This window comes from Chinchilla lanigera, unplaced genomic scaffold (assembly GCF_000276665.1).
Source record: "Chinchilla lanigera isolate Chin_1 unplaced genomic scaffold, ChiLan1.0 scaffold00059, whole genome shotgun sequence".
In the NCBI taxonomy this organism is placed as follows: Eukaryota; Metazoa; Chordata; class Mammalia; order Rodentia; family Chinchillidae; genus Chinchilla; species Chinchilla lanigera.
In genome coordinates this window covers 1,671,764-1,691,905 of record NW_004955460.1, presented here as the reverse complement: position 1 = coordinate 1,691,905, position 20,142 = coordinate 1,671,764, and the positions used below count along the sequence as shown (strand labels likewise).

Below are 20,142 nucleotides of genomic sequence, written 5' to 3'. Positions count from 1 at the left end.
GGGTGTCTTTTCTAAAGTTTCTGCTAGACTCTGTGTGTACATAAACAAATACATACACATACCTTTTTATCCCTAAGTTTAAATACATGTTTCCTTCCTTCTTGGCCTGGGTGGGGCCCCCATAATCTCAAGGACAAGACAGCAATTTCCCCCTCTCTCCTGGGGTAAAAGAGATTGAATCCAGGACCTTCACACAGAGCTACATCCCAGGTCCTTTATTTATTTATTTATATTTTGAGACAAGGTCTCACTCAATTGTTAAGGTTCATTCATTCATTCATTTATATTTTGAGACAGGATCTTGCTAAGTTGCTAAGCTGTCCAGGCTGAGCTCAAACTTGTAATCCTCCTGCCTCAGCTTCCTGGGGTGACGGAAGTACAGGTGTGCGCCATCACACCTGGTCAGGCTAGCAAGTTTATTCCCTGGTCAAGGAAAAACTGAGGGTCTAGCTGACAAAGATGAATAGATCCACTCAGACTCAGCAAGGAAGACTGTAAAGCACACGCAGAGAATTCCTGCCAGGGCAGCCCTGACCCTCCCTTCTCTCTTACTCCGGTTCTTTCACGTGGGTCCTCTTCTTCTAAGTGGCTCCTTTACTCTCATTTATTGCTGGAAACTTACGCCCATTGTCTCTTGCAACTATGAAAATAAACTCTTTTAAAAGTAGTGATTCACTGCTCCAACTGAAAGGTTTTGTTTTGTTCACCGCGGTACTGGGAATGAAATCCAGAGCCTTTCTACCAGTAAGTACATCCATAGCCCTTTTACTTTTTATTTTGAGATAGGATCTTGCTCAGTTGCCCAGTGTGGTCTGCAACTTGCGATCCTCCCTCCTCAGGTATGGAGTTACAGGCATGCTCTCCCAAGCTCAGCTTGAAAGAAGAGTTTTAACAGATTTTAAGTTAGAACCAGGGCTGATCCTCCATAAATATATTAAAGTTTTCCCCATGTTTCAAGAATCCAAATCAAGCAAGCCAGAAGCTGGAGGTTTGGAGCCACAGCAAGGCCCAGCATTGCTTCCAAGGTCTGAAGACTGGTGTGCTGGGAAGGCTCTGGGGTCAGGGAAGAAGGCATGGAACCAGGCCAGGAGCCTCCGAGGATATCCCAACACAGGGGAGAATGTAGACCCCCAAGGTCAGCAACCGTCCACCCTAACTGTGACATGTCTCTGGATGACTATGAAATCTGTCCCTCTGGGATTCACATGGCTGAGATTTCCTCCTCTACACATTTCTCTGTTTTCCAATGTTTTTAAATCAGTGTGGATGTGTAATAAATACTTTTTAAAACTTGTAATATCATGACTTCCTTTGTTTTAAGCTTTGTCCTTACTGCCTTACTTGGACAATCCAAGACTATAGATGTGGAGAAAAAAATAAGAGTGAGAATCACTGGATCTGGATGTGTGGGTACGTGGCCCATCAGGGACAAGCCTGAAGCTGTTATCCTACCAGTGTTTCACCAGATCTAGACTCTAGCACGGGGGTGCCTAGCAATAGTCCCAGCTCTTGAGGATGAGGCAGGAGGATTGCATAATGGAGCCCAGCCCAAGTGACTTAGCAGGACCTTGTCTCCAAATTAAAACTAAAAAAGGGCTGAATGTGTAGCTCAGTGCAGAAATCCTAGTTTCAATCCCTTGTAACCCCCCTACCCCCAAGTCCAACAGGGATATTGTATTGGAAATGTCACTTACTCTTCACATATTGTGTGCTTGTTACAAGATTGGCCGAGGAGGAACTGAGTGGTATAGAAGAAGGGAAGAAATCATTGTGGTATTAACCAAATCATGGTTAATACCATGGTCACTGTGACAGTGTTGGAAAGTCAACAGGTAAGGGACCTTTTAACTACCTGATGGCTTATCACACTTCAGACGTGTCAGAACCCATATGAAAAATCAATACTATTTTAAATTCATCAATTAAGATCTGCACGATGTGGAAGTCAGTTCTTTTGTAGTGCAAATATTAAGTTGATTTGCCAAGTTCCAAAGTTGGAGTTGACAGCTTATGCGGCAACCTTGGGAAATTCATTCTTGCACCCAACTCAGCAACGATGATGATTAAAAGCCACCCCCTGGAGAGCCCAAACATTCTACTTGATTTAACTATTTTTGATGAAATTTATTCATCCTCAAGACATCATAAAATTGAGAGTAACCTTTGACACTAGTTTGAAAGTCTGCTACATACTCAGTGAATATTTCTTGATTTTAAATTCAGAAACAAAGCCGTACTTTAAGAGTCAAATCTGGGGGCAAAGAAACACAAATACAACAAATACAGCATGGCCGTCAAATACACCAGAGTGACTCTTGGTTCCTTTCCACACCTTTTACCTGTGGTTGTGGGTACAAACCTACTTGCCTCCTGCAGACGTCTCACTTACACACGCCATCAGCTTTTGGGAATGAGAAAAATGAACTAGGAACTGTGTGCAACTTAAGCATTAATCAAGTACAATCTACCTCCTCAGGGCTTCTCAAACACTCCATGTATATGGCTCTTTTGAGGGACACTGTGATAACTAAGAGAAAATACAGAGTTTTATTTGCTCACTTTTTGGTTCTGGATTTATTCTTCATTAAATTCCCTCCAACAGGTAAAGTGAAGGTTCATTGTACTTGGTTTTCTCATTTGTGTAGCTCTGAATCATGATGAAGAAGTACAAAGCCACATTACACACACACACACACACACACACACACGCACATACACACACATGCACAGAGAGCTAAAATGTGTCAATTTATCCCACATTTAATATATGCTTCTTATATCCCAGAAACAAGAGACATTATCTTTTATATGCATATTCATAATGAAGTGGCAGTGATTACATGCATGGGATGAAGACCAACCAGTTAATCCTATAAAATCGAAAGTGTGTACCCCAGCAGTGCAAAAACCTCTTCCCCCAGGAAAACTTACAGAGCCCTATCACTGACATTGAAAAGTCTTTGCCATCTTTTCATTTTCAAGATATTATTTTTCCGGGAGTTGAATTCACTCTTTTACCCCCTCCTCCTTGCAGAATGAAAAAGAAAATGACCGAGCACTGCAAAAAATATTTGAGAGGAAGATATAAGACACAACTCCTGGGGCATTTAGTAGCCATTTCTCAACTACTGAGTCTACAGCATTTTGGGATTTTAAAAGTGAATCCTGACTGAAAAATATGCAGCACATCTTGTTACACTGTTTACACTAAGTGTTTATTATGCCCTGAGAAAATTTATGAATTCTGCATTCTGGAATTAGGTTTAAATGGACAGAAAATTAATCCACATGATCTGATCTGACCCAAAGACATCTGGTTTTAGTTTATACGTTTCACAGTTTCTATGTTTCTCTCTTGATTAAAGTTTAAAATAGCTTTTCGAGACTGATGAAATCTACACGAACAACTGTAGCCTGTGCTGGTTATTAGCGGAAATCACACCTCTGAAGCCACTTTTTGGGAAACAGCAATGGAACACCCCGCTTCCAATTCAAGATGTGCTTGCAGCTTAAAGGCTGTAGCTTAAGGTGATAAATTTAGCTAGAATAAACAGCAGTGTAAGAAGGTGTCATTTAACATACGTGGCTTCATTTGACATGGGTCCTACCTAACCTGCTTCTCTAAAGATGCTCTGGAACCTTCCAAGCTTGGGAACTGCCTCACATTCTGGCTTGGCCCTGCTTGGTGGATCAGTGGCATATTCCGCCACAGACCCAAAATGTGTGCAAAAAAACCCGTATGACAAGAAGAAGCCCCTGTCGCCAGCAGCTACCATAATTATCCTCCTTCGCAGTGGTTTATTATTTACACAGGAGCGGCCGGGCCGGGGCGCATCATAATTCAAGTGTATGTGTAATAAGTCACCGTACCACAGCCATCTCTGCTCTGGCCCTTGACAAAACACCCTGTGATGACTTCTCCAAAGTCAGGCGAAAACTGCTGAAGCAGAAGGAAGTGCCACGAAACCTGGCTACCTCCTATTTATCATACAATTTCCTGACTGATGGTTCCACAAACCAGCTGCTAAGTGCTGTGTACTCTACTGTCAGCAAACTAACACGCTAAATGGAAGACAGGGAGAATAATGTGCAGAACCGGTGGGATCAATTTCCCTGAGGGAATTAAAATTCCCCCAGGTGGGGTGGGTCTTCGGGGCATTGGTGAGCAGTCAACTGTACATGCTTATGGTTGCAAAGATGATTTATTACAGACTTGCGGGAGGTTTAACTATTGTACCCGAGTCCTCTTATACAAAACAGAGATTTAAAGAGTTCGTACTACCCCAGCCCTGCATGGCATAGTCTTCAAACCCTAGATGTATATAACCAGCTTGATATGTGCTTAAACTGAAATGCATAGCAAAAATATTTGTGCTGGGTAGAGTTGTCAGTATTCAATTTCACACTGGCTGTCATCACACTCAGCATTAAGGGTCTCATTAGGAATGAAAAGCATTGATTCTTTTTTAGACCTCTTCACAGCAGACTGCTGTGAAGAAAACCTGTAGCCAGAAAAGAACCAAAAAAGACACTTGGAGATTTATCTGCTGTTGCATCCCTCTTCCGAGAAATAGTTTTAGTATCCTCAGGCTATGAGATCTCTTGGATGCTATCCTTGGGAAACTGTCTTTTGAGGTCTGAAATTTACATACAAATATTGTAGATTAAAAAAGAGAGATCAAAGTGGGCTCAGTGAGTGCCCTGGAGGAGCAATTCATCCAGTGATACGTGAACGGTCTAGCAGTGTTCAGGAACAGTGCCACTAGAGGGAACTGCCAGGTGCAGGTCTCCTGGCTGATCTGCTGACTGGAGCGGTCCGTATACTGCCTGGGGGTTACTATAGACCCGAACCACAGGGTACTTCCCTCTTGATACCGTCAGCCCCATCCACTGACAAGGTATCACTGAAAACAGCTGTAGAACCAAGTATAGTGGTGCATAGCTTTAATCCCAGCACTCTGGAGGCTGAGGCAGGAGGATTGCTGCAAGTTCATGGCCAGCCTGGGCTACATAGGGAGTTAACAGCCAAAGTGAACTTCATACAAGATCTTGTCTTGAAAACAAACTAACAAAAAACAAACATCCAGGGTCTTGAGTACAACGGCCCCATACTAAAATCTAAACAGTCATCTACCTTGCTATGGTTTGGATCTAATAAATTGTCATGTGTGTGGAAGATGACTGGATCACAGCAGGGGCATGCTCATCAGTGGATTTACCCACTAGAGAGCACACAGCCAAAGGTGCTGTTAGGTGGTGAGACCTGGATGGGAGAGGTGGGACCCGGATGGAAGAAGTGGGTACTGGGGCGCAGCCTGAAAGAGTACATCTCCTTCCCCAGGCCTTCCTTTTGCTCTCTGCCTGCCATATGCTGTGGGTTGAGTGCTTTTCCTCCCTGCACTAGGCCCCTCAGCCATCTCCTTTCTGCTCTGGAACCTTCTCACCATGGACTGAAACCATGAGCCAAAATTAACCTCTCCTTTAAGGATGGACGTCAGATATTCTGTCCCAGTGACAGGAAAGTGGGTACGACAGGCCGTGTATAAAACAAAGTCTCACACTGGGGAGAGAAACTGGTGACAGGGAAGGAGAGAGAAAAAAACCCCAGTGCCAAGAAATCCACTCACATGAAATAGCGAGAGAAAGCCCAGGCCCCAGTCTTCTTCAGTCATTACCACGGAACCTACAAACCCCACCCTAGGGCTCGGGGCCCAAGGGAGACACTGGTAGGCACAATGACTCGCTAACTTGGCCCTCCTTGCCATTCCTGCCCGTGGACAGCGTGGCATCTGAAGGAAGCTGATCTATACCCAAAGATATGTGACCGGGGTCTAGATCAGAGCTGCCAGCCTTGAACAAGGTGGTCTGTGGCCCCACAGTTTGCTGTGAGTGGAATCAAAGGTGCTACTCCCTGAGGGACAGCTGTGGACCTGCTCTGCACACCCACGGCCTGTCCATGGCATGCCCAGTGGAACATGGTGAATCCTCTTTCTGGTCTTAACCTGCATATCCTGTGGAGCTGCAAACTTCTCCAGAGTCCTGAGTACGGAGCATCTTGTTTATATGAACCTTCACAAGGTGACACAGATTAAGAGACTGGTTCTGGCATCCTCTAAAACAGGGGTCCCTAACTCCCCAGACACAGATACCAGTCCGTGGCCTCTTAGAAACCAGGCCACACAGGAGGATGTGAACGGCAGGTGAGCACAAAGCTTCACCTGTTTTTACAGCCCCTCCCCAATTACCACCTAAATTCTGCCTCCTGTCAGATTGGGGCCCTGGAATCTCATAGAAGCATGGACACTACCATCAACTGCACAGGAGTGGGACCTAGACTGCACACTCCTTTTAATCACCCCAAACCCAAAACCATCTGTCTCACCCATTAAAAAATTCTCTTCCATGAAGAGTCCTAGGTGCCAAAAACATTAAGAGACTAAAAGCTCTAGAAAGCTACATGACTTGCAGTCTTAAAAAGTTACTACTTTGTCATTTTACACCAGAGCAGGAGCCTTAACTGCAGACATGTGCTACCGGAAGCATCTGCAGACCACTACACGTGGTCCAACTCTGGGACATGAAGTGTCCTAGGATCTCGCCATGCTCCTTTGTGCAGTTCTACAACAGTGGCAGAGCAGACTAGCTGAGACACCACCCAGGGGCCACAATGCCTAACATAGTTACTAGCTGGTCCTTTACAGAAAAATTTTGATAAACCTTGAGCTACAGTACCACCACAAATTAATTTTCAAAAACATTTAATATAACAGAAAAAAGCACACATCTTTTTTCCTGTATGTATATCTATTTTTTGAAAGACAACGCTGTGTGTAAAATACTTCAAATGCCAGTCTTTCTTATATGTCTGCACGTCTTGAAAATGTTTTTATAGTAAAAGTGTCCATACTAATAATTAATAGAAAAACGTGATTTTAGCAAAACCTCTAAGGCACAGATGAATTTAAAGCAAGAAAGATAATGGGTGAAACTGATACAACAAATCACAGCAATAATCATTTAACATTTAAGTGTATCTTATAAATTAAGTAGAACATACACAAATTTACACAGAAAATTAACAGCAAAACCACATTTTGTTTTGCTTTTTACAGTGGAAACTGAACTCAGCCTCTTCCTGAGCTACATTCTCAGTCATTTTAAAAATATTTTTGTTTTTAATTTTGAAACAAAATCTTGTGCTAAATTGCCCAGGCCAGGCTCAAATTTGTAATCTTCCTGCCTCAGCCTCTTGGAGTGCTAAGATTACAGATGTGTACCATTACACTCAGCTTGCTGTTTCTAAGACCGAAAAAATTTTTACTTCTAGTAACTACCTGACAGCCCTGATTGCTCTTGTATAAACTTTCTTGGGCATTACCCACTATGTATGTATATGAAATTAATTTAATTAATATTTCAGACCTAAGTGCTACTCATCACTACACTCTCGTCACACCACAATTCATGTTTCTTTTAAGAGTGGAATCCATGCTATGCTCCTTAAACAAGCATAATTATGGGCTCTCAGCAAGAAAGTGATAAATGGCCCTCTGCAAGTGAATTAACAAAAGAAATCTCTGTTCGCCACCTCAAATGTGCTCTGAGTAGTGGAGGGAAAAAAAACTGGCCTCTCACTTTTCTGGAAACTTCTAACTTCTTTATCAGCAAATCTACACCTTTCTCATCTAAAGATCACATCCACTGGATGTGCAGTGGCCGAAAAGAAACACAGCTCCCACGGGGCGACCCATCAAATGCTTCCCTCCTGAGTCTCCTGAATGTGTCTGTTATGGTTTATGTCTGGATGTCCCCCAAGAGCCTCATGCAGTCATGGGGCAGGTTTCTAGAGTTTATGACTGATTCATGGATGTGAGTGCTACACCCACCCTGGGGCGAGTAGTTTGCATACAGTGCAAGGGAGGGAAAGAGTCTGCTTGATGATGCTCCTCTGTTTTGCTCTTGTTGCTTTGAGGTTTTGCTGCCATGAACTGTTGCCTTGTGCCACTCTGCCTTGGAGCCAGTCGAGTATGGAATGAAACCTCCATGAACTGTAAGCTAACTAAACCTTTCCTTCCTTAATTTTGGGCATCAGGTATTTTGTCTCAGCAATGAGAGAAAATAACCGAGACAGTGTCCTGCCTGTGATTCTGAATATCTGTGTCCTGGACACTGTGTTGCTTCTAGCTTTCCTGCCAGGATAAGAAAGAAGAAGTAACCAGAGAGAAAGGCGACACAGAGAAACAAGAGCAGGCTCACAGCCACTCTATCTGAACTGCAGGACTCTGAAGGCAATCTCAGGAAAACATGAAGAACCAGTACAATGAAAATGACAGGTCCATTTACCTTGAAATAAATACGCTGGTAGTGTAATTCTAGGGACAATAAATATGCTTGGAAATTAGAAGGCAGAAACTGGTTACTAGGGATAAATTCTTTTATATAGTAACCACTTTTTTTGTACAGCATGATTCAAAAGTCAGATTCATAAGTCTAAAGATATATATTGGGATTTTTTTTATTGGCAGTACTGGATATCAATACCAGAGCTACACCCCCACCTTTTAAAATTAATATTGTTATTATTATTATTACCATTATTATTTTGAAACAAGTCCCTTAATTGCCCAGGCTTGTTGAAGTTACAATTCTCCTGCCTCAGCTTCCCAGTGCTGGGATTGCAAACATGTGCAAACACACCCAGATACTAGGACTCTTGATGCTTATGAAATGAAAGTAGTGGATGACATTGTTTCCTTAACAACAATCTGGTATCTCAGCTCCAACAATCTTGGAGTCAATGGACTCAGAAGTTGCTTAAAGTAAACCAATGATTGGCCAAGGCAAGGTCTAGATGCTGTACTTGATCCAAAATAAGCCAACTCACTCCAAAAGGAACATTTTGCTTTTCTGTGCTGTAAAACTAGCAGAAGCAAGTAGTAAAATGTGAAAGCAAAGTACACAGTGCTTTATAGTTTATAAAACATGTATTTCCTCATGGAATCTTCTTGACAACCATACAAGCAGCATTTCCAAAGCTTTAGTAATATGCCCCTAAGTTGTACTTCTCTTTATTTCCTATTATCAAAACAATCCTGAGAACTAAAGAGGGAAAATTCCACTATCTGTTCAGAGGGACTAAGTCACCTACCCCAAGTCCCATCAAACTGAAGCTTTATGGTCCATGCTAGCCGGATCCTCTTTCTGCCCAATAGCAGAGCAAACCAGAAAGAGCACCCTACAGTGATCCCTTGCCACAGGGGACAGAAATCCAGCACTGTCATGGTGCCCAGCTCTGCTCCAAAATCTTGTTTCCAAAGCAAGAGCTCCATAAACTTTCAGAAACACACACCCAAGCCTGCTGAGTGAGGGCCAGGGATGAGGCTCAGCCCATCAGCACTGACCTTTGTCTTCAAGCTCCACAATGGAAAATGATGCTTCCACTCCAAGAGGGTCACTCCAAGACCCCTTCCAAAGTCGGTGGAGTGGAGTGTGCAGTGTCTGGAGTCTGTGGGGTGGCACGCCGTAGCAATAGGGGTGACACACTTACTCTTTCTGCTCAAAGTTAATGGAGAAGCAGAACTGTCTGCAGAACAGGTTATTAACTCTCCCTTTGTAATCTCTTCCATCCCTCCCATTGTAGTGCCTGCTAATTGACAACTAAAGGTCTTCTGAAGTTCACCCCATTCCTAGCAACCAATAACAACAACCATAAAAATAAACACTATTCATGGAATACTTTTTTATACTTTTATTTTTATGGTACTGGCGATTGAAATGAGGATCTTCTCACTACGCTACATTCCCAGCTTTTCTTTTTCTTGAGACAGAGTCTCACGAAAGCTGGACTGAAACTCAGGATCCTCCTGCCTCAGCCTCTCAGACTGCTGAGATTACAGGCATGCCACTAAACACTTTTACATGTCAACCACTGTGCAAAGCATTTCATTGTTTGACAGTGATCACTGTTTCATTTCTGTCTCCACATGGCCTGATCCTGAGAAGCAAGCATCATGAATATAGACTAGGAAACTGACTGAGGACCTTATGTGGGCAGACAGCGGCAGAACCCGGTGTCTTTCTGAGCTCAGAGCTGGCACTCCTAGATACTCCCATGCATCTGTCACTATAGCCCTGGCAGATCTAACCTCCACAGGACTTTCCTCTTAGCTATAGTTTAAGATACCCATGATGAGCTGAAGTCTGGAAATATAGTACAGTACAAGAAGCTATTTGAAGAAAGAATATAGTCACACACCTTGTATTACAGTATACTGTTATAATTCTATTTTATTACTAGTCATATGGTTAATTTCTTACTGTGCCTACTTTATTAGTTTTTCTTTTTCGATTATTTTGCTGTACTGGGGATTGAATCCAGGGTCTTCACCCAGAACTGCATCCCCAGTCCTATTTTTACTTTTTATTTGGAAAGACAGGCTCTCATTAAGTTGCCAAACTGCCCAGCCTGGGCTCAAACTTGTGACCCTCCTGCCTCAGCCTTGTAGAGTGCTGGGATTACAGGTGTATGCTACCAGGCCTGGCTCTAATTTATAAATTAAATCTTTTCATAGGTATGTGTAGAGGAAAAACAGCCTCTGAAGGGTCTACTACTATCCCTGCTTTCAGGCCTGCATTGGGGGTCTTGGAAGGTATCCTCCATGGACAAGAAGGGACTGGTATACTCCCCAGATTTACATACCTAAAACCCAGCGTAGACGCTCTTCCCCCCAAACCTGTAGTGCCCAAGACAGTCTGCCCAGTCCAGCCCAACTTCTGCACCATGACATTCTATCCCCCTTCCCAGTAACCCAGCTCTTCCCAGGCTGCTTCCTGCCCAGCAACAGGTGCTCCTCCTGCAGCTGCCTGTGCTGGCTTAGTGGGGAAAGAGCTTCTTTGTAGCCAGATCTTTGCCCTAAGAGTCAACACTGTGCTCCCTGGATGACCCCAGGACTGTGCTCCTCCTTCCCTTGTGTATAACACAGGTAAGCCAGGACCCGCAGCCATCCAGGAGCTCAGTTACGGTTTGTGTCTGGATGTTCCCCCAAAGCTTCATGCAGTCATGGGGCAGGCTTCTACAGTTATGACTGATTCATGATCCAATGTTGGAAGTACAGATGTGAGTGCTACACCTACCCTGGTGGGGGGGGGATAGTTTGCATACAATGTAACGGAGGGAAAGAGGCTTCCTTGCTGCTGCCACTCCTCCCTTTGCTCTTGTTGCTTTTGCTGTTTTCCCCACCGTGAACTGTTGCCCTCTGCCATGTGCCACTCTGCCTTGGAGCCAGCTGAGTAAGGACTGAAACCTCCAAGAACTGTGAGCTAAATAAACCTTTCCTTCCTTAATTTTGGGTGTCAGATATTTTGTCTCAGCAATGAGAGAAAAGTAACCAAGACAAGCTCCTTGTGCATTCTGTTCTGCCTTTGCTATCTTCCTGGCCCTTGGATCCCAGGTTCTTGTGTCTGTCCTGGAGCACTCGCACTCACACAGAATGCTTTGCAGACACAAAACAGTGAGCATGGAAAGGGGTGGAGAAGGCCGCTGTGTCCTGAGATGCTGAGGGCAGCATGCTGACACATCTTGGTGGGTATACAAGGTTGGGCCACAGTTGTCTGCTTTCCCTCCTGGCTCCCTCGGTGGGAACAGCAGAAGAGGTTGGCATAACCTAGATACCCAGGAGGAACTTGGTAAGCGTTTATACAGAAAAGGTGAAGAGGAGGAGGGAAGGCACAAGGGGAAACTGAAGCCATGCAGTGGCCAGGTCAGTCTTCCTTCCTGGACACCGCAGGATACTACCTAATGGGCCTCTAGTACCAGGCAAGATGCAGGAACCCAGGGGATAGGCCACCTTCTCTCTGGAACTCCATGCACATTTCCAGGCGCTGCTTAAGTTTAGAGCCTGCACAGGGCCTACTCCCAATTCCCAGCTCTTGGAAGTTTACCTAGGAGCCTGCCGGGACTGTGGGCATCTCATCAACCCTACCACAGGGCAAACAATGACTCCCTGACTCTGGGATCCTTTGGAGACTCCCCAAGTCCTTTCCCACCAAGAACATGCGGATGCGCCCATGATTTCTGGAGACTGGGGCCAGTTGCAAATGCCCATATGGAGAAAGCTCTTTGACACAAAAGGTTGGAGGTCAAAAGTTTAAAAGCTCATGACAGAAATGACAGGGGCCCCTTTACCCCCTCCTCCCCCTTTTTTTGTCAATAACATCAAAGGCTCCAGCCTGTTCTTAATGCTATTATTGTTACCCTTTGGAGTCCATTGAAATTCCAGCGTGTTTATTGCATACTGCGAGCGTTAAAAGGCTCCACTTTCTTGCCCTTCAACTCTGAACTTTACTGTCTAAGAAGCATCATTGTTTGCGAGAACACACAAAGCTTTTAAGCAAAGAGTTTATTTTAAGTACTTCTTTCATTGTGATTGTAAAATAATCAAGCCTGCGAAGTGGTTCCCTTGTAAGAAGGAACAGGAAACAAGAGAGAGGAGCAAGAACTCCCCACTGCATAGGCAGAGAAAGTCCCCTTCACAGATTTTGGCTCAATGGAGTGTAAATAGGAAAAGATTCTCTTTTTTTTTTTTTCTATTTCTCCTTTCTCTGCAATCCTATATTAGCCACAAGTCACACATTTTCCACGCATCTTCAAAGACATTGGCCATGTGGGCCTCTATCACATGGCATCATCTGAGGATTCTAAAGTCTTTCCGCTTACGAGCTCTCCATTCATTTTCCCAAATGTGCAGACTCAGATCTCACGGCTGCCTGGGCGCAGCTTCGCAAGTCCCCAGCACCACAGCTGTGAATCCTCTCTCTCTGCTGTGGCTTCCTCTCTTTTGGCAATCCTACCTCACTCGCTGTGCTAGCCCCTATCTCACTCGCTGTCCTAGCCTGACTCTTAGTTTAACTCTTATTGTTTCTTCTTTTTTGCAGTCCTGGGGATGGAACCAGGGCCTTCACCCTGAGTTACATCACCAGCCTCTCTTTTATTTTTTTTTATTTTGAGACAGGGCCTTGCTAAATGGACCAGGCTGGACTCCAAATTTCAATCTGCTTGCTTCAGCCTCCCATAAGAGGGATGACAGGCCTGCATCACCATGCTTGGTTTCTTCGAATAACTATAGAATGTGGGATAAATTTCAGACCATCTCTGACCTGCTGCCCTTAGGGCTCTTGATCCCATGGCAATGCCTGGGCCCCAGGCTGCTGTACCCACTGGGCCCAGAAGCCCTGCGTTTACTATCCTTTCCCTCTGTGTTTCCTACAGTCCTGGTGAACTAAAATGCTCAGAAATCCTGGAGGAATTCAACTAGCCAGCATTGTGGTTGTAGGTATGACAGATTTGGGGGTGTCAGCAAACCCTTTAGTATGCTCATCAGAAGCTTATGGACTCTTCCTGCTGGGCAGGCAATGACTCAGGACTGCTCTCCATGAGGCTTTGGTTGTCCACAGCTTGTGTCTCCAGCAGTTTGGGCTCTCCTATCACTTTCCTGCTGTGCCCCAGTGTGTGACCTTACTGGCCAGCTCCCGGAAGGTACATCGCCAGGGCCCTGCCCCACACACTGTCTACGTGATCTCCATCTGGGTCCTTCCTCTCCCCGTGGTGACCCTTGGTTTCTAAACCAGCTGTGTGGGGCTCCTTCTTCACAAACTATACTCTGTAGAAGTCTAAACTCAAGGATGCCCACTTGCCCCCACAGGTGCTTAGAGACAGACAGCTTGGCTACGTCTGGAGTCTGTACTTTTACCTATACTCCTACAGCCCTACGGACTACAACCTACACACCCTCTCTGCTCCTGGTGACAATGGATTTACCCTCAAAGATGATCCCACCCTCCACATCCTCAGCGAGCTACCACTACTCAGGTGGAGTGGACCCGTTTCTCTAGAAAGCGAGACTGCTGCCCCCATTCCTCTGCTGTTTGCAAATGTTAATAACGACTAAGATACGACAACAGGAGACACCCAGGCATTTACAACAAGGCAGAAGTTTTATACCTGATAGTGGGCAACAGATCAATTGTTGGTGATCTGCTGGTCACCTGGCACCAACACATATTTGTGCAAAATGTACCACTTTCTCAGTACGAATCCTCAGGGAAGCCATGCTTTTTACTAGGTTTCCCCTTCTCCAAAAGCACACTAAGACCAAGCATTCAGCATCCTGAAGGATGCGTGTTGTGGCCCTAAGCTGGGTGCTGCTGCGGCTGCTGCGGCCCTCATCTGCTCTGCTATGTACCTACATTGTACCCACCTCGTCATTTTGCTCTACAAAACTTCTGTGAAATGGGGTCTGTGGCAACCCACTTTTGAATCTTCTATTCCTCAGGAGCTAGCTAGCTCTCTCAAACCCCTGGGCAGCTGGAAATGGCTCCCATCTTTTTATTTTTTTCACATAGGGAATCAAACTCAGGACCTTGCACTTGCCAGGCAGGTGCTGTGCCAATGAGCTATATTCCTAGCATCTAGTGTTCCCAATCTTAAACCACATGCTGTCAAAAGAAACAAATGACAATAACAGCTATGGTCATAATACAGAATGTTTCCATCCATAAAATAAGGTCAATAAAACCCAGTACTATTTAGTCTCCAAAGTTGTTCAAAGTACCACATGATGCCCAGGAAAAAGGTCCATAAATACCACAGTAGGCACATGTAAGTATCATGGACAGCTAAATTAGGTAGACATATTATAGGTAGTCAGACAGGGCGAGGCCCTCAAGGAAGTCAGTGCAGAAGATGAGAACACATTACAGCTGGGGCTGGAGGTGCATCTATTGAAGGCCATGCCTACATGCCCCCATGAGGGATAAGCAACAGTATACTGTAATGGGTATCACCTGGTCCAGTAAAGTCTAGATAGACATCAGTCACAAAGACCTCCTGATCCATCCCTTCCTCAAAACATCTTTGTTTTTTCATATGCACTTGCTATATGACCTGCTTCCCTATTGGATCACTATTACCTACAAGGCTAGTAATCTAGTCATCTCTTTGGTTGATCGTGGGTTTGACCCGCATTGTGTCCACCTCGTGATTTTGCTCTACAAAACTTCTGTAAAATGGGGTCTGTGGCAACCCACTTTTGGGTCTTGTATTTCTCAAGAGCTAGCTCTCTCAATAAATATTTTCTACTCTTAATCTCTGTTCTTCTTTACAATTCATTCTTCGATTTTGGAGAACATGAACTCAGCATATCTGACATCTAACAGGTTGGGAGTTACATCATCTCCCCTGTATTATAAGGACTTACTGCTATTTCTAAGTGTTTCTCCCTCCAACAACAGCATCACAGTTACCAGGACACTCAACACTTTTTCATGGGGATCTGCAGCTCCGCAGTGGAGCCAAGGGATCTGGACATCTGTCCCTGGTCCTCACACCCTTCCCGTCATGCCCACAGAAGGCTTCTCCATGTCTTTGTTCCTAAGTAAATCTTGAGGCCAGGATTTAACTCTGGCTCCTGAACTTAGGTGCAGTCACCTGCTCTCCTCTACTCAACCTCCTGGGGACAGAAAAATTTTACAGCCATGGATAGATTTAAGCAGTGAATGACTATCATTTAGTGAGTAGTCCTGTGTGCTGAGGACCATACTGAACATTTCTCTGTGCTCTTGTTCGTAGAACATGACAAGTCCATGAAGCAGGTATTGAAGTCCTTATTTTATGAAAGAGAAACCGGGGATGGGAGATGCTAAGAAGGGAAAGCCACTTGGGTAGGAGGATCATAACTCACCCAGGTCAGCCTCTGGCTTTGCGGGCTGGGACCTATAGCCCTTTGCCCAGCCTCTGGAGGGCCCAAGTTTGGGTTAATGTTTTGCTGTGTTGGAACTGTTAGTAATTTTGAACAAGACACCCCCAGGCCTGGCTTCACAAACAATGCAAGTAGTTCTAAGTAAAACTATACATCTCTCACACACACACACAAAAAAATCCATTTCTAGCTTTGTCAGTTTCACCCTCATCTATAATAGAAACTCAATGCTGCTTTGAAAAGCATCATTGAGGAATGCAAGTTCAAGTCCACCTTGGGCAACTTAGTGAGATCCTATCTCAAAATAAGAAATTAAAAAATACATATATATGTGGCCTGGGGCTATATATAGATTAATGAAAAAGCCCTGGGTTCAATCCTTAGTACTACAAAAACTAAAGCATCTTCATAGGTGCATGATATGGGCATTCACACTCTGCCTGCATGCTAGGCCTTAGCCTGGAAGAACACCCCGTCTCCATGGAACTTTATTTCAGAGTTGTATGCCCAGGTCCTGACACCCTCGAACCTCAGAAGCTGCTCCAAAGCACCAAGGATCAGCTCCCCAAGCCACAGCCCCCAGCTGGGCAGGCAGGACTTAGTCATGACCCCAGGAGGTCACTTGCACAAAAGTAAGGCCTTTGTCAAGACTAACAAAGTCACATTACCACTTGCTGCCATCCTTGGGGCCAACTGGGCTGTTTTAATCAAGAATGAATGAAGCACAAGTCCCTCTACACATAAATAAATCGCAATTACTAAGTGTAAGAGTGGAGCGGCTCTCTCTTCCCCTTGTGGCCCTTCAGAGGAATTCCCAGGCCAGCCCAGAGATGACAAAAACCCTAGCTGAGGCTGCAGCAATATCCGCTCCTGGGCTCAGTTTATTATTTAAACAGTTCCTTAACGACTCTTCCCAGAGGTGAGAGAGGCCAAATTATTTTCCTTCCCTTCACAAAGCAGATATGCATAGCTTATTTGAATGTCTCCAAAGTTTACTTTAGTGGCTGGTTAAATACCTTCCTCTGCGGAGTCAAACAAACAGTTCACTTCATTAGAAAGGCAAACAATTTAGCAGAGAATACCACCACCACTTGAGGCAGACCAAGCTTCTGCACACCCTCTCCCTGGGAGCTGGACCCTTTGGCCAGGCTGGCAGCAGTGGCAGCAGCAGCGCGTGCAGCTCTCTTCTAAAGCCTTTTCACAAATACTTCACACATTCACTGGTAATTAACAGATAACCCCAGAGAGATTATCTGCCCCTGGGCCAAGGGCCCTAGAAGATTATCCACACCACCAAGAGGGAGGAGGCACAGCCTCGCCGCACACCTTTTTTTCCCCCTCTAGAAGTGCAAGATGATAAAGTCATTTGAGAAAACAGGAAAGTTAGCAGCTACCCTCTTGCTCTCAATCTGTTTAAAATAATGAGACAACAGCTCACTGAAACAATACTCATTTCAGCAACAGCTGGATGTGTCTTTTTAGGATTCCAGCTCAGCAGCAGGAGTCAATGCTTTTCCAAAGATGTAGGTGTGCTGAAAACACTGGCAGACAAATGATGAGCCGATCAGGATATGAGCTCCTCTTTGCAGACACCCTGGACCACAGCAGAGCTGGCAGCCCAGTAAAGCCAGAAGCTATCTGTGGGACAGCAGCCAAGCCAGATTCTGGCCAGTGGACACCGAGGCGCTGCCTGGCCTTGGAACCCTGTGCCATGTGTGTTACCAACTTCTTCCAGGTCACTGCAATTCAGGAACTCAGGTAATACCCGGGGACCCTCCAGGGCAGCTCTCTGGTGACAAACAGTGGCCAAGTCAAACCTGCCCACCCAAGACCCAAGATACTACTTAAGGCTCATAGAAAAACAGAAGGCTCTATCTACTCTTTTGTATATTTAAGAACAGACACGTACCCACTGCCACTGCCACCATCACACCATATCACAATAGTTGACAGTAAAATCCAATAAAATTGGGGTGAGCAGTGCTGCTGTCCCTATTATACTTGAATTCGGGGTTTCACCCTTGCTGTGGCTGTACTGGGCAGGGTCAGATTAAGCAATTCCGATACTCATGGCTCTTAAGAATTTGGTAAACCTCAAATGCCAACTGCAATAAATCATACACCTCTCTATTAAAACTATAAATCACTCATGAAATTTAATACTGTCATGAAGAGTAATTAAATGCTAATGTAATAAATCTACAAAAGAAAAACACACACAATCATGTTGAGCCTTAAGAATAAGGGAAGGCTCCTAGATGGAGTTTTGAAAGAAATCTTTGTGCCGAAAGAATAAAGTCTATTTTCCTTTCCAAAGCCAGGGGTCCTTCAGAGGGAAAAACCATGAAAGGGCCACAGTCCCACATAAACTTAGAACTTAGTACTCAAGACATTACTCCATTCTTCAATGCAGAAAAGTATCAAAAATCAGCAGTCAGCCTGCATTGTTCTATTCAGGAAAATAGAAGCATGGTGGAGAGGCTTATTTGGGAGAAACGGCCCAGTGTCCCAGGGGGAACTGGGGATTCACTGAAGCTTCATAAAAGAGCCACAGCAGTGTTCATGATGTTACTAACTTCTCCTGAACCATCTTCCAAATCACTGCTTGCACAGCAAACAATTGTGCTTAGCTTTGTAGGTACTCTGGATCTTACGGAGTTTGGACAGGACCATCACACTCAGGAACTGTTCTCCAGGCTGCCTCAGTCATGCAACCTCAGGATTTAAGAAAATGTGTCTTGGTTACTTTTCTCTCCTTGCTGAGACAAAATGCCCAGCACTCAAAATTAAGGAGGGAAAGGTCTATTTAGCTCGCAGTTTGTGAAGCTTCAGTCCATAATCAGCTGGCTCCAAGGCAGAGTGGCATGGAACAGTTCAAGGTGGCAGAAGACAGCAAAAGCAGCAAGAACAAAGTGGGGGGCAAGCCTCTTTTCCTCCCTTATATTACAAGCAGGTCTCACCCCTGTGAGGTGTAACACTCAGACCATCTCCCTGCCCTTCTCTTGCAGAGAGGCTCAGGATGTGTACAAAGTGAAGACCCTGGCCCCCTGCTGAGTCACTCAGCTGAATTTCTAAACTTCTCCAGTTGACACAATGAACAACATCCTAGAGGCAAGGGCATGTCCTCTACACCCCAGGATGTGGAACTGCTGAGTTACTTAGTTAAGCTTTTATACTTCTCATGTTGACACAAGGTATCAACTATAACAAAGTGGTTGTGAAATAACACAAATAAGGAAAGGCACCCCCAGGTTCCAACACCAGAAGTCTAAGAGCAGGGCTGCTCCAAGAGCAAGGGGAGCATGTGGTCCCCAGTCACAGCAGTGACAACAGCTCAAAGGTGTCCTGGGACAAAAGAGGGCAGTGAGGAGGACAGGCGTGCAGAGGGGAGGAGAAGGGTCAGAGGGACCCATGTGCGGAGATGCGTAGGGTGCATTGAAGGCAGCACACAGAGGGCTGAGAGGGCTGCTCAGAGGAACTGCCCTGCTCAGTGACCCTCAGCAGGTCACAGCGGCCCAGGCCTCCAAAGCTTTTGCAGCTCTTGTTACGCTTCAGAATGTGAGCCAGGGTAGCTCAGTGCTGCAGAGTTTGTCCAGGGGCTCTGGGCCATAGGGATCCAACCCTGTGGCTGGCTTGAGCTGCACTGGGTGAAAAGAACTGTCTCGGGCTACATATAAAGTATGTAATGAGTTAATGTATATAAATAACAAACTTCCTTCATTTTTATATTTTTATTAACACATTAAAATAACATAACGGAGGCCCACACTTAATAATTACAGAAGAAAACTTGTATGTCTGCTTAATAACAATAAATGCCCGTCTTCACAGGCACACGGGTAAGATGGATGAAATAGTGTCATCGGTATTGCTGTGCTCTACTCGCACATGTGTGCGTGACGTCCAAACGGGGGTTTCCCCTGGACCGAGTGTGTGTGACAGCCATGGGAAGCCTAGTTAGCACTGCCCTACACCTGCCCCTGCACACCGCTCCATGGTGACCTAGGCAGTCCATGCCGGAGCATGGTGCCAGGGAGTCCTGAAAAACGTTATGTAATAATGTTGAAAATGTACCATCTGGAGGGGTTGTCTTACTAGCTGTTCTAGGTTGGACACACATACCTGCCCTAGGCCCTGGTTCAACCCACGGACTTGCAAAGAAACAAAAAATTGCAAATTGCTGGGCTTCAACCTACAGCCTCTGCTCAGTGGAACCGAGGTCGGGCCAGGAAATCTGCTCTTCCAGTGAGTTCCCAGTGGCTGCTGCTGTGGAAACCTACCTTCCTAGAAGGGAGCCCTGCCTCCCTAGAAGTCTTGGAAGAAAACGAGGGCAAGTCACAGAGGGCATCGCAGGCTGTGCCAGCCCACTGGGAGGGTTCAGGCAGGG

The 20,142-nt window shown here is 45.2% G+C and overlaps 1 protein-coding gene across 3 annotated transcripts in view; it reads right to left on the bottom strand.

The window, feature by feature from the left end:
• Gli3 (GLI family zinc finger 3) overlaps positions 1 to 20,142 on the bottom strand; it is a 277,128-nt gene that overhangs the window by 113,679 nt on the left and 143,307 nt on the right. The window lies entirely within an intron of this gene.